Source organism: Convolutriloba macropyga, chromosome 11, assembly GCF_964194025.1.
Source record: "Convolutriloba macropyga chromosome 11, txConMacr16.3, whole genome shotgun sequence".
NCBI classification, from domain to species: Eukaryota; Metazoa; Xenacoelomorpha; order Acoela; family Convolutidae; genus Convolutriloba; species Convolutriloba macropyga.
In genome coordinates, this window is record NC_134478.1 from 42166288 (window position 1) to 42178603 (window position 12316).

The 12316-nt window shown below is 32.7% G+C and overlaps 2 protein-coding genes across 7 annotated transcripts in view; both read right to left on the reverse strand.

The window, feature by feature from the left end:
* The window catches only part of LOC142349531 (putative acetylcholine receptor chaperone), a 359559-nt gene that overhangs the window by 301928 nt on the left and 45315 nt on the right, over positions 1 to 12316 (reverse strand). The window lies entirely within an intron of this gene.
* Positions 1 to 12316, reverse strand: part of LOC142349530 (uncharacterized) — a 170257-nt gene that overhangs the window by 105850 nt on the left and 52091 nt on the right. Inside the window, exon 1 of one of the 6 annotated variants that reach the window (XM_075401151.1) lies at positions 11557 to 11812. The exons of 3 other annotated variants lie outside the window; for them this stretch is intronic. The gene's annotated coding sequence lies outside the window, so the exon portion shown is untranslated. Of the gene's footprint in view, positions 1 to 2830; positions 3549 to 6579; positions 7103 to 11556; positions 11813 to 12316 lie in introns of those variants that run through there. 2 more of the 6 variants (XM_075401155.1, XM_075401149.1) reach the window with 2 other exon arrangements.

Genomic DNA, 12316 nt, shown 5'->3' on the forward strand with positions numbered 1-12316 from the left:
TTTTTTATCATCTCAGTTAGAAAGGTTTTGTTGTTATAAAACTTTTAAACATTAAAAAAAAATAGCACATGCACTTGGGGGGGGGAGTAAAAGTTTTATATGCCGACCAAGGTGACGAGGGCAGAGTAAATCCTAAAGTTTTTTGGTACAATTTGCTGATTGAGGTCCATTTTTAATAGCTTAGCTCTGCCGAAAAATGAATGAAAAACGCGTCATAATTAGAGATATTAAACACCGAGGCAGTATCATCGGATGATGGAACAAGCTCAGCAGTAATTTAAAAAAAATCGAAAACGAGCTAAAATAAGCCGTACATGTGATATTAAAGTATAAAGTGGATGTTGGCGCACCACGATTATCGCAGGTCTAGAGCAAAAATCTGCCCGAATTATGCGGTGTAAACGAACCTCAAGCATTGTTACGCAACCAATTGGTTTAGTTCTTATGGAAACAGAATTGCTTTATGTGAATAGAGTAGAGTCATAAAGAAAATTGAGATAAACTTTAAACAAAAAAGCCGCAAAAACACGAAAAAGATGCCAAAAACAAATCAATCATGTATAAATTACCATATGCACTCATTCAGAGAGGGGCAACCATTATAATTGCAATCCGCTCACCACTTTAGAATCGCTGTTCCTGTCTGGAATGCCAGCCAATGAAGAGGGGCACAAATAAAGATCTGTTTTTGCGTTGTAATTCAATGAGGCTAGACTCTATATAAAAAACCATTTCTTTGTTGCCACTCGATGATCAGTAAATATTGATTACAAAAATCATCTGACAGTCATAGCAGTTTTTTTAGGAAACAATGAACAATGGAGAGAAAAAAGTTCATGGAAAGACTATGAAGAAGATACGAGAAACAAGCGACAGAGGAGACGCTTAAACAGAGAGAAAGAGAAGATAGAAAGAGGGAGAGAGGGAGAGAGAGAGAGAGAGAGAGAGAGAGAGAAAGAGAGAAAGAAAAAAGAGAGAACGAGAGAGAGGGAGAGAGAGATAGAAAGAGAAAGAGAGAGATAGAAATAAAAAGAAAGAAAGAAAGAGAGAGAGAGAGAGAGAGAGAGAAAAGAAAGATAGAAAGAAAGAAAGAAAATACGAAAGAACGAAAGAAAGAAAGAAAGAAAGAAAGAAAGAAAGAAAGAAAGAAAGAAAGAAAGAAAGAAAGAAAGAAAGAAAGAAAGAAAGAAAGAGAGAAAGAAAGAAAGAAAGAAGGAAAGCGATTGAGAGAGAGAGAGAGAGAGAGAAAGTGGTTCATGCATCTCATTCATATAAGATTTGCATAAACAGAAAGCCAAAAAATCGAATGTGGACCTTCTATTGGAACAACAACTTAAACGTGAACACAAATTTATTGTTATCCGTTTTAATGTTTGATGAATCAACTAAATCTGATACTTTAGACTCACGTCAAAACAAAAATAAATTTTTCTTAAAAACATTTCTCCTCGTTTTTAGTTTTAGGTATACACACTAAATTTATTATACGAAGATCTAGTTTGCTCCCTCTTTATGTCACGTTACGTAATCTATGCAAGTGCAACTCCTGTGAACTGAATTTCAGACGGCAGTTCTTACTTTCACGCCTAATGTGCTACCCATTTTTACTCCGAACGCTTTTAAGTTCTCGAACTTGGCATCTCTTATAGCCCATTCTCTTGTTTACTTTTGCTCCTCAAGGCTTCACCGCTCTCCAAATTAAGATTGCTGTTCCTGTGTGGAATGCCAGCCAATGAAGAAGGACTCAAAAAAGCTGTTTTTGCGTTGTCATTCAATGAGACTAGACACTAAATAAAAAACCATTTCTTTGTTGCCACCCGATTATCAGTAAATATTGATTACAAAAATCATCCGATAGTCATAACCGTTTTTTATGAAACAACGGAGAGAAAAAAGATTATGGGAAAACTATCAAGAAGACACAAGAAGTAAGAGAGCGAGAGTGAGAGAGAGAGAGGGAGAGGGAGAAATAAAAAGACAGAAAGAAAAAAAGAAAAAAGAAAGAAAGAGAGAGAGAGATAGAAAGAAAATGAGTTGTTCAAACATCTCATTAAAATAAGAACATCGCATAAACTCAGAAAATCAAATGTTGACCTTCTATTGAAACGAAAACTTCTCATGAACGCAAAAATATTGTTATCCGTTTTTATATTTGATGCATCGACTAATATTGAAACTTTTAGACTCAAGTCAATACGAAAACAAATTTTTAACAAAAACTGCTCGTCTTTATGTTATGTTAAGGGGTCTATGCAAGTGCAGCTATTGCGAAAATGGACCAGTATTGGATTCCAACCAACAGATCTTAGTTGCAAGCCTAGTGTGCTACTGATTTACACAAACTGGACTTAAGCTCTAGAACTTGGGCATCTCTTATAGCTCATTTTCATGTTCTTTCTTGCTCCTCAAAGCTTCATTTCTCTAGCCAAGTATAAGTAAGTAAAACTTCTTGCCAAGCTATGACAAGCTTATATTTTGCTCAATTGACCTTAGGTTGCTCTCTCTCAATCTTCCCGCATGTTAGGTTGGCAACTGTTCACGAAACTTCTAAACTAACTTAAATGACAAAAAAATGGTTTTGAATACAAATTGTTTCCAGTCTTTTTTCTAAAAATTACGTTCAGTTGTACGCAAAAAAAAATTACTGAACAAATTTTTTTGAGTTCCGTTTGCTCTATGTTGGATTTATCATATTTTTAGCAAAAAAACTTTAAATCTAAAATTTAGTTGTACAAAATAACGCCCATAAAGGCGTACATAGTACATAGCTTCTTACATCCTTTAAAGTTATTTATTTGTATCCACAAAAAATCGGGTTAGTATATCATACCTGTTTTGTTGAGTAAGCTCAGATGGAACGTGTTGGAATAAGACCAAAGTAAATAGTTGTTTCTATTAATCTATTATCCGTGAATTTTAACAAATATCACTGTTTTAAGTTCTGGTGATCAGAGGACAATCATATCAATATAAGAGTTATTTGATTGAAACTGGGAATATTGCTAATTAGGCCACGAAACAGGAAATGATTTATTTAATGTAACAGCTCTATTGGCTATTTTGTAAGTTACTATGGTAGCCTTTGAATAATAATATGACAAAATCAATATCGTATCAATATAATATGAGTTTGAACTTGGCGTCAGGTTAGAAAATAGCAACTAAAAAAATGGGCAATCCAATCATTTAAATTAAACTTTGTTCATTTTCAAACAAAGTTTTCAATCAAACATCTCTCTACCGGAGCAATTAAATTAACGTCAACGTCAATATAACAATCAACATAGCATCCATACCATATTTATGTCAACTATTAATGAAATCCGTTTAATTATTCAAACAAATAATTCATTTAAAATCCAGACTAGGTAACTGGGTAAATCAATGAGGAAATAAGTTAAACTGATGACCACTGGGAACCCTTATGTAAAGGTTACGCGACTCTGTTTAAGTCACAAAGAGCTTCTCGCGTTTATGGAGAGAGAACCAAGTAGCGATTTGAGATGTTAATCCAGAATATCGAAGTGACTACTGCAGCGTCTTATAGGCTTGCTATGTCCATGTCAAATATGGAGTAATTTGCTGCTCCTGAAACTCACTGTTTTTCCGATGCGTTCCACTTCGTATTTTTTTTATAATTCTCCTAGTCGAGACCAAATGTTTATCTTGCAATATCTTGCAAGATTTTTCCAAAAAATGGTTCTCTTCAAGACGATGGCAATCTTGTAAGATCTTGTGTGATTTCGTTTCGGTCGAGCTCTGCTCTCATTTTTGTTACAAGAGCATTGTATTTCAGTTTGCTCTGAAGCTGTCCGAGATATAGTTTCAAGTGTTTCAAGGGAGATAATTTTTTTAAAAAATACTTGAGAAAAATGTGTTTTATTGTTGAATATCTCAATTTCAACCAGCTTAGCAAAAAATTTTGCTGTTCCGTTGAGCACTACAAACACAAATCGAGAACTTTTGAAAAGTTTTGGATTCTTTGTTCCCTTGACATTGAGGGATCTCCACAATTACAATTCCTCAATCCAAAATTTCAAAGCTGCTTCATAAAAAGTTTTTTTTTTGAAAATTATAATCGCTACAATTTTTTGCGTATCTATTTCTTTTCGCTTATTACTTTATTTTCTCGCAGAAAAACCAAAATTGATGGTCTGTTGATGTTAAATTATTTACAATAGAGAATAAAATATGTTTTTAGAAGCAAAGTACTTCTCTCATGCTAATGTTGATCGGGCATGCTCCAGTTATTTCCCTATTTGACAGATTAATGGTTATCATACAAGATTCTTGCAAGACATTTGGTTGTCTTGCAAGATTTTGGAGCAAAATTTTGCTAGACGATGTATAGTCTTGCAAGATTCTGCCAAAACCTCGCAAGAATTTGAAAGATCGACCATTCAAAGTCGACTATGATCTTGCATAATTACAAAGAAATCATACATGGACTAGTAAGACTTCAAATAAAAAATTGCTCTTACAGAGCTGCAGCGTTGAGTGGTATGCTTAAGAGTTATTAGCCAAATGCAATAATTTATGCATTTTGGTAATAAGTTTGATTGTTTTGTATGACCTCTTAGAAATCATATAAATCATATATGACCTAGCATGATTACCGGGAATCATTTTTGACCATGAATGAAGTCAAGGAAACTTGTATGATGGATGACCTGGGTAGTAATAATCGTGTAGCCGTTCAAGATGCTAAGCTAGAAGATCCGTCAAAAACCAAAAAAATGCTTGAAACAAGCAACTTGCAAGTTTGAAATTGCAACCAGTGCCAACTTCTAGCGCACCAGTGTTTTTTAATCTGTGTGAAAAATATCGTAAATTTAAACACCGATTAAGTTCCTTTCGCCAATTTGAAAAGATGTGCACTTCATTTCCTACGTTTTTCTTCGTTTTTAATTTTGTAAATTTCTCTGTCCCCACTCGTTGGGCAACAGATGAGCTGCAATGCTCTTCAAGACGTTTGTTGAAGTCGAAAAAACACATTTTTTAAAAAAAATTTGAAACAAATACTGCGGAGTTTTCAATTCAAAAACTGTCTTGTAAAATTCCAATTTCCTCATTGGATATTGGTCATTAATATTACCTAATTTTATTAGTTTTTTTGAAAAGACTGTTTAGATGTACAAATAATAAGGTTAAAAATATTTTATTTTCTGAAAACTATTAAACAGACAATTTTACAGAAAAAGCTTTTTTTTCGGTTCCTTATGTTGTCCCACTAAAATCAAAGCTGTTGGGTGAAATTATTCAGTTGAAACTGTAAATCTTCAATATCAATCATCTGGTTTATATAGAATCGGGTAATAAAACTTGGAACCCCAACTCGAATGATCTATTCATTTTTTTAAAAAATATCGTATCATGCTGTTTGTCTCTGTGATTTTGTTTTAAAGCAAAAAAAAATGTTTGTAATGTATTCAATTATACTTTTACATAATTTTTTGTCAAATTTCAAACTAAAACTTTGCGATGTATTCATTTCAGTTTTTTACTTAATTTCCCGTGTAAATTCAATCAAAAATAAGAACTAAAAAGTGGGTTTTTCCTAGATTTCTTGAAACAGCCGCAATAATGAGTTAATCTTTACGAAACTTTTTTGAAATTCTTGCAAAATTTTCGGTAAACATATTGAGCAAAAATGTGTTTCAGAATTGGTTCAACACTTTTCCCGATGACTCTGTATTGATGGTTAGGAGCAAGAGTGTAATAACTCTGAATACAATTTTCGAGAGTTTTCGCAACAATGAAAATTAGAAACTTTTGAAGTGTACTTCAAAAATTAAGTGCTTAAAAACTTCAAAGCTCACCAACGCCTGGATGCTTCAAAACAATACTTGAACAAATTTCAAACATGTATTTTCAATATGACAGTTAAAACATCTTAAAAAATCCAAAAAAAAATTGGTTTCAAGTTCCTCCAAAAAACGGAATTAACTCAAACATTTATCAAACTAGAAAATTAACTGCCTCATTTCATTTTCAATTTCAACAGATCATAAAGTATCAACCTAATCGACCATAATGACTCTGTAACTGCCAAATACTTAAATTTTATTTCATTTTTTGTCTCTCAATGTTTTAATTTAAGTTTGTTCTAAGCATGTTTTTTTTTCAAAGCAAATTATAAACTCAAACAACAAGAATCACAATACCGACAAAGTAAACAAAAGTTGGTGCCAAATAAACTTGAATTTTTTTATGACTCTATTTATAAAATTGCAGTGGAGTAAAATAACAATGTCAGCGAATAGGGGGAGGTTCGAATTATTTTTATATCTTTACTTTGAAATGTATGAAATTTGCTCAACGGGGGTCAAATATTTCTTAGGATTTCAGTGGGAGGGCCGATCCCTAACAAAATCAAATCAAACTGAGTAAATTTACAGCAAAATCCAATCCAAAACTAAAACTTGAGGCTTTACACGAAGCTCGTAACTTAAGCGATAAATTTAACCATTTCGAAGTTTTAGTTCAACTGAAATGAACGCGCATTTTTTGACCTTCAAATTAGCCAGAAGATAAATTTCACGCAAATCAATCAAAAACGTGAATAAATCAAGCCCCCACCTGTATCTGTTCATATGCATAATAGCCCAGTGATAAACCAGATTGTATAATCGTTAGCGAGACTTGAAACATAACCAAGGAACGCCTAAAAGGTATTTAAATATTTATAACTGGTGTCACTCAAAGTTATAAACAGGCCCGATCATAAATAAACAGTCAAATTGGACGCTAAACGCTTGTTTCGTCGTAAATCTAAGCTTACTTTAGGAAAAATTATCTCAAAACTTTAGGCTATTTTGTAAATAATTATCCACGTTATTCTGCTGTTTATAATTTATAACCAAAATCCGTCCTCAAAATTTTGCAAAGTTTCAAATAGTTTGACGCGAAATCAGTTCAAATCTGGTGTTGTAAAGAAAAATGCTAATCTCAAGTGAACAAAATAAGACACGATTTATGGTCTCTGGTGAAAGCTAAAAGGTGTATTTCAAAAAGTGGCGCTTTTAAAAGGTGGCGTATCTTAAAACATTGACAAATTTATATCTTAGGGGTGATTTAGAGCCTCCCAAATTAAATTAAACCCCTCCAAAATTTCAGGCGGAGGTGATAATCTTACTGGATTTGCTAACTGATTGAAAACCGGCAAACCGGCTAAGACCTCAATTGGTAATCTCCCAGATTTACGGGTAAAATAGAAAAGAGGTGGCCTCGGGCCTCTGTTATGCCCGGCTGAATCAAGAAGGCCGGGGGAGGGGTGATATGGACTGTATGGTAGCGTTCAAGAAAGACGTGGGGGAGGGGAGGGGCGTGATTTGGAAAATTGGATAGTGTTTAGCCGGGGCTAGTTATATCGTGAGAGTATGAGGGCTGTAATCCGGCACTGATTAAAGTAAGACCCGATTAAAGTTGAAATAACAGGCTACATGTAAAAGATTTCTAAACGGATATGCAATCAATTCTCAGGTGTTGGGAATAACATTTTTGAGTTTCTTTAATCATAACAAAATATGGACCTTAGAACAACGTGCAAAATATGTGTTTAGTTCCAATGTTTTCTTTTAACAGGCCACGAAAATGATAAATTTAGCTGTACTAAGTTGGATCAAGAAGTTGAATGAAATCGGTTTTTGTTATTTGTCAGTACAAAACAGGGTAGGTATTTTGGGCGTTGACATTTCTACTGATTCTCAGGAAGTTATGCCGTCTCCAAAAATGTCTGGTATGATTTTAAAACCGCATTTCGGCCGTAATTATAGCCTTGTCTGCTTTGTTGTTCGTACTGTGGTGTCCTCATTAAACGAACAGTTAACAGAGCCGACGAATACGATTTCTCTCAAACGTTTCGGGAACGGTTGACATTGTCAGTAGATAGTGGCCGCGTATGGGGTGGGGCGCGAGTGGTTACGGTGGAATGAGGTGGAGAGGCTGGAGTGGAGGCTGGGGGGGGGGGGGGGGGGGGGGTTGGAGTGGGTTAAGTGAAAGTGGATACCATGGATATAACCGTTCTTCATACCATGGATTTATGTCTCTTAAACTGTTTCTGTGAATGGTATACTTAGAGACTATTAAGGCGTATGGTTTCAACAGTGCTGCTCAGGAATCTACTGCCCTCAGTTTTTTCCTGTTTATCCATTGTTAAGGACGAAAAGTCAAATGGTCACACGGAAAGTTGGAAGTACAAAACATTGCATAAAAAGACCAGCAGGAAACTTATTAGAAATAAGTTATTATAGAAATAATATTATTGCCACAAACTTCGTTTGAGAGAAATTTAAAATTTTTAAAAATGCACCTTCCCATTATGAAGTTTATGAAAATGAAAATCAGTTAAATGCCTCCCGTTTATTGACTGTGGAGGATTAACGATCATAAAACTTCTATTTCTCTGCAAGCAAAAAGTTGTAATCATAGAACTCCCATTATGAAAGAGTTATAGTCAATACAGTTTTCATTTATGACAAATTTGTATCAAGGTTTCAATAAAATGTACAATATTTATAAGAACAGAGAAAACAACAAGGAATCTCGGTAATGTGCGATTGCACATAAGGTTCCGACCCCGCTCATCCACATTTTTGGCATAATTGTCAAGCAAATGAGGAAAAGATAGAAAAACCCAAAAATTCAAGTAAAATGGAAAAAAATAGTGTATGAACGAAAAGATTGCCTCCAACGCAAATCACTCAGTGTAAAAAATGATGCACTAAATTGATGAGATACGGCAGTCTTAAGAAAACGAGTTAAGACGAACGGCAAAATCTAAACAACAACAAACATTAATTAAATAAAAAACTTCATGTCCGTTTTAAAAAAACAAATCTTAATAACAAAATCATATACCGTCAGATAAAACAGAAACTAAACAAATAACCTGTTATTCTTCAGAAAAGATATAAGACCAGTCCATAATAAAGCTTGGTGCAAATTAGACAAAAAAGAACAAAAACAGTTAAGCTAAAAACTTCGCTTATTTTTGTTAAAAAAAACAATTAATTTCGAAGTAATCAAAACCATTAGAAATCTCCCAACGAAAAGTAAAATATCTCATAGGTTAACGATTACCAATGCTTCCATGGAAAGGTTTTAAGATCTGTTCGTAATCAATTTTTTGTGCGGCTAAAAGTAACAACAAAAAGACAACTAACAAAATTTCAATTGAAACTTGCCAGAAAACGCTGTCCAAACCGTAAAGTAATTGCCCTTAAAATATGTTCGATTGCGCCGTCTTTGAACACCAATAATGTAGTATGTGGCTTCTCAATAACAAGACTAGGTAACAAGTAGACAGAAAAGAAAAAAAACGCAAAATTAAATAACACTTTTGTTTTTTTTTTGTGGAATTGAAATTATTTCCAAAATCCTGAAAGACATCAATTACTAAATAAAATAATAAAATAGGCTCGTTCATTCGTCTAAATGAAGACCTCGAGACCTGCAGTCATCCAGAATTTGTTGTTGCGTCTACAAAAAGAATGTCAAATATGACAAAAATCAATAACTAATATACTTTTTTTTTGAGAAAAACCCGTATCGAAGCCATTAAATGAATAATGAATTCTTTAAAAACATTAGATATTGTGACACCATACATTTTTGACAACTTCCCTTGACATCAATATTGTCATATTTGTCCTGTATTTAACGAGAATACATATAAAATGAAAAATATAATGAACAAAATTGCGAAGTTGAAAAGAGTTTTTTTATATTGGAAAACAAATGATTTCAAAGTCATGAAAGCCATCCGCTATCTACTAATATAGGAATGTCGACTAATCATTTTTTTCATGAAAAGCTAATTAAACCTGTCATTATACATGAAATTTAATACGACTAAAACGACAAGTTAAAAACGGCAGTTGAAGACAAATTAAAAAAAATTCAATTAAATTCTTCAAAAAAGTAGCGTCGAAGCCGTTAAAACAATAATTTATATCTTTTAGCATTTTAATGTGTTCAATTGTCCCTTATTTTGAAAATCAATAATGTGATATGTGAACTGTCAATAATGTGATTATGCGACAAAACTAGAAAACGTGAAAATTGGGCAAATACCTAAAAATAAAGAACAAGACATCTACTAGTATCAAAGCCAGAAAACCATAACACAAGGCAAAAAACCGCAATAAACTTTAAATCAAAAGAAAGAAGAAGCATTGTTTCTCTCCTGACACCAAGCTACAAGTTCACCAAATTAAGTAAAAAAAAATTGAGGAAAATATTATGAAACCAATTTTTATTTAAAAATCAAATGTTTTTAAAAGTAAAAACGACCATACACTTTTAAGTAAAAAACGAAATGCATAAACGTGGAAACCACTTGGATCTATCACTACTGAGCTTTGATTTGAAATGTTCTGTTCTTTAATTAAATAAAAAGATCAAATTTTGAAATGAAAAAGATCGACTTATTACAATCGGAATTCTTTTTGGGTTGCAACAGTCCATGATTGGTCCAAAACAAACTAGCCCTGCTAATGTTGTTTGTCCATTAGGAACACTTCATTTTCCAAATGTTAACGATATAGATAATTTATTAGTAAGAAAATTAAAAGTAAGTTAAATCGAAATAATCATCAATACTTTTTTTGTCTTTAAAATTGAATTCACCAACACTATTTTAAAAAGTTTTAACAAATTTCAGCAAAATTGACAAAAATTTAGGCAAAAATTCCTGAAAATTGGAATAAAAACAACGGAGTTCACTCTACTTTTCTGAGAAGTTTAAACCTCGATAACTCCCTGTAAAAAAGGAAAAAAAAATCTTTTTAATTCCATATTCTACTCTGGACATGCTTTCTGATGATACGAGTTACTACTCTCTACGATAAATATATCGACCGGCAAAAATTAATTGTCTGATTAAAAAACCCATTTGAGTATATAGTTCCTCCCCCGTCAAGAGGGGTCGGAACAACAAAATTTGGATCTACTGTCTAAATTCTCGAGTCAAGAGTTGCGCCAAAACATTTCAATTTCCTGACGTGGCAAGATCTCGTCAATTCCCACCAGGAAAATGTCTCGGCAAAACTCTTTATAAATCTTGACCCAGAAAAACAGTTTTCAAAGAAAGTATTACAAAAAAAATTGTATCAAATTTACTGTTGATTAACGAGTGCGACGTGAAATAAACTTTTTTAATAGATTTTGGGTAATTTGACAATTTTGGGGATAAATTTCTCATCGTAAAAAAAAGTAACTTGAACTCAGAAATACTTCATTGCTGTCAGAAAAAAATCAAGAAAAAATTGGAAGATAAAAAGAAGACAAACATTTACGAATCACTCGGTACTAGGTAATTCTTTGCAAACAAGGAGAATAAATGTTGGTGAAATAAACATTCTGACTTAGATAATTAAAGCTTTAAAAAAGTTTTGGAATTATTGCATAACAGATGCAAACCAGAATCACAAACTTTGTTAAACATGCATTTGTAAATTTTTTTTTACAAAAAGCAACTTTAGCCAATAAATTCGATGTACATTTTTGGCAAACATGCATCATACATATTGAATTTTAAATTACAAGGATACTTACTTTAATTGTCTAAAGGCGAAGGTTCTTCAGTTATCCTGATAGCAGATTCTTTTAATTAACAAGTAGTGAAAATAACTATTGACCCTGAACTCGTTATTCCATAACATTCAAGTATTACAAAATAAACAACAACACGAATAAGATAAAAATGTATTGCATATCGACACACATCAATAATACACGGTTGTGAATTAAAAATTGTAGATGTTTGAAAATTCTTTTTTATATAATCGAAAAACAAATTGAGTTCGCGAAACAACATCAATTCGGAAATCAGTGGACTGAAAAATATTGAAAAGGTGGTCTCGCTTCAATGAAGTTGAAGCGAAAATTCAAGTCTCTTCCTCCTCTATTTTCTTCTTTGATTATGTAAACAAACAAACACGAACAAACAAATAAACCCGGGTTATAATTGTAAACATCTTATGTGGATATTCACAAAAAGGTCAATTGAACCGAATACTTTGCTAGATTAGTTTAATATCTATAAAAATTCCAATTCATATGCAAACTTTTTCAGACGCAATAATTTCAGCATTGTTCAAAAAATTTAAAGGGCAAAATAGATAGATACACACTATTTCTAACCATATGGTTGTGAGCAATAACTAAGTCGGATATGATTCTCTTTGAAATAACCGCATTTCCAATATAACTGTTTGCTTAAATTATTGGGAAAATATAATCTAAATAAAGCTTTTTAAGACGCAAAATTTCCAAAATAGCTCAAAGAGAAATTGAGACCCTTTGAATCCCATGA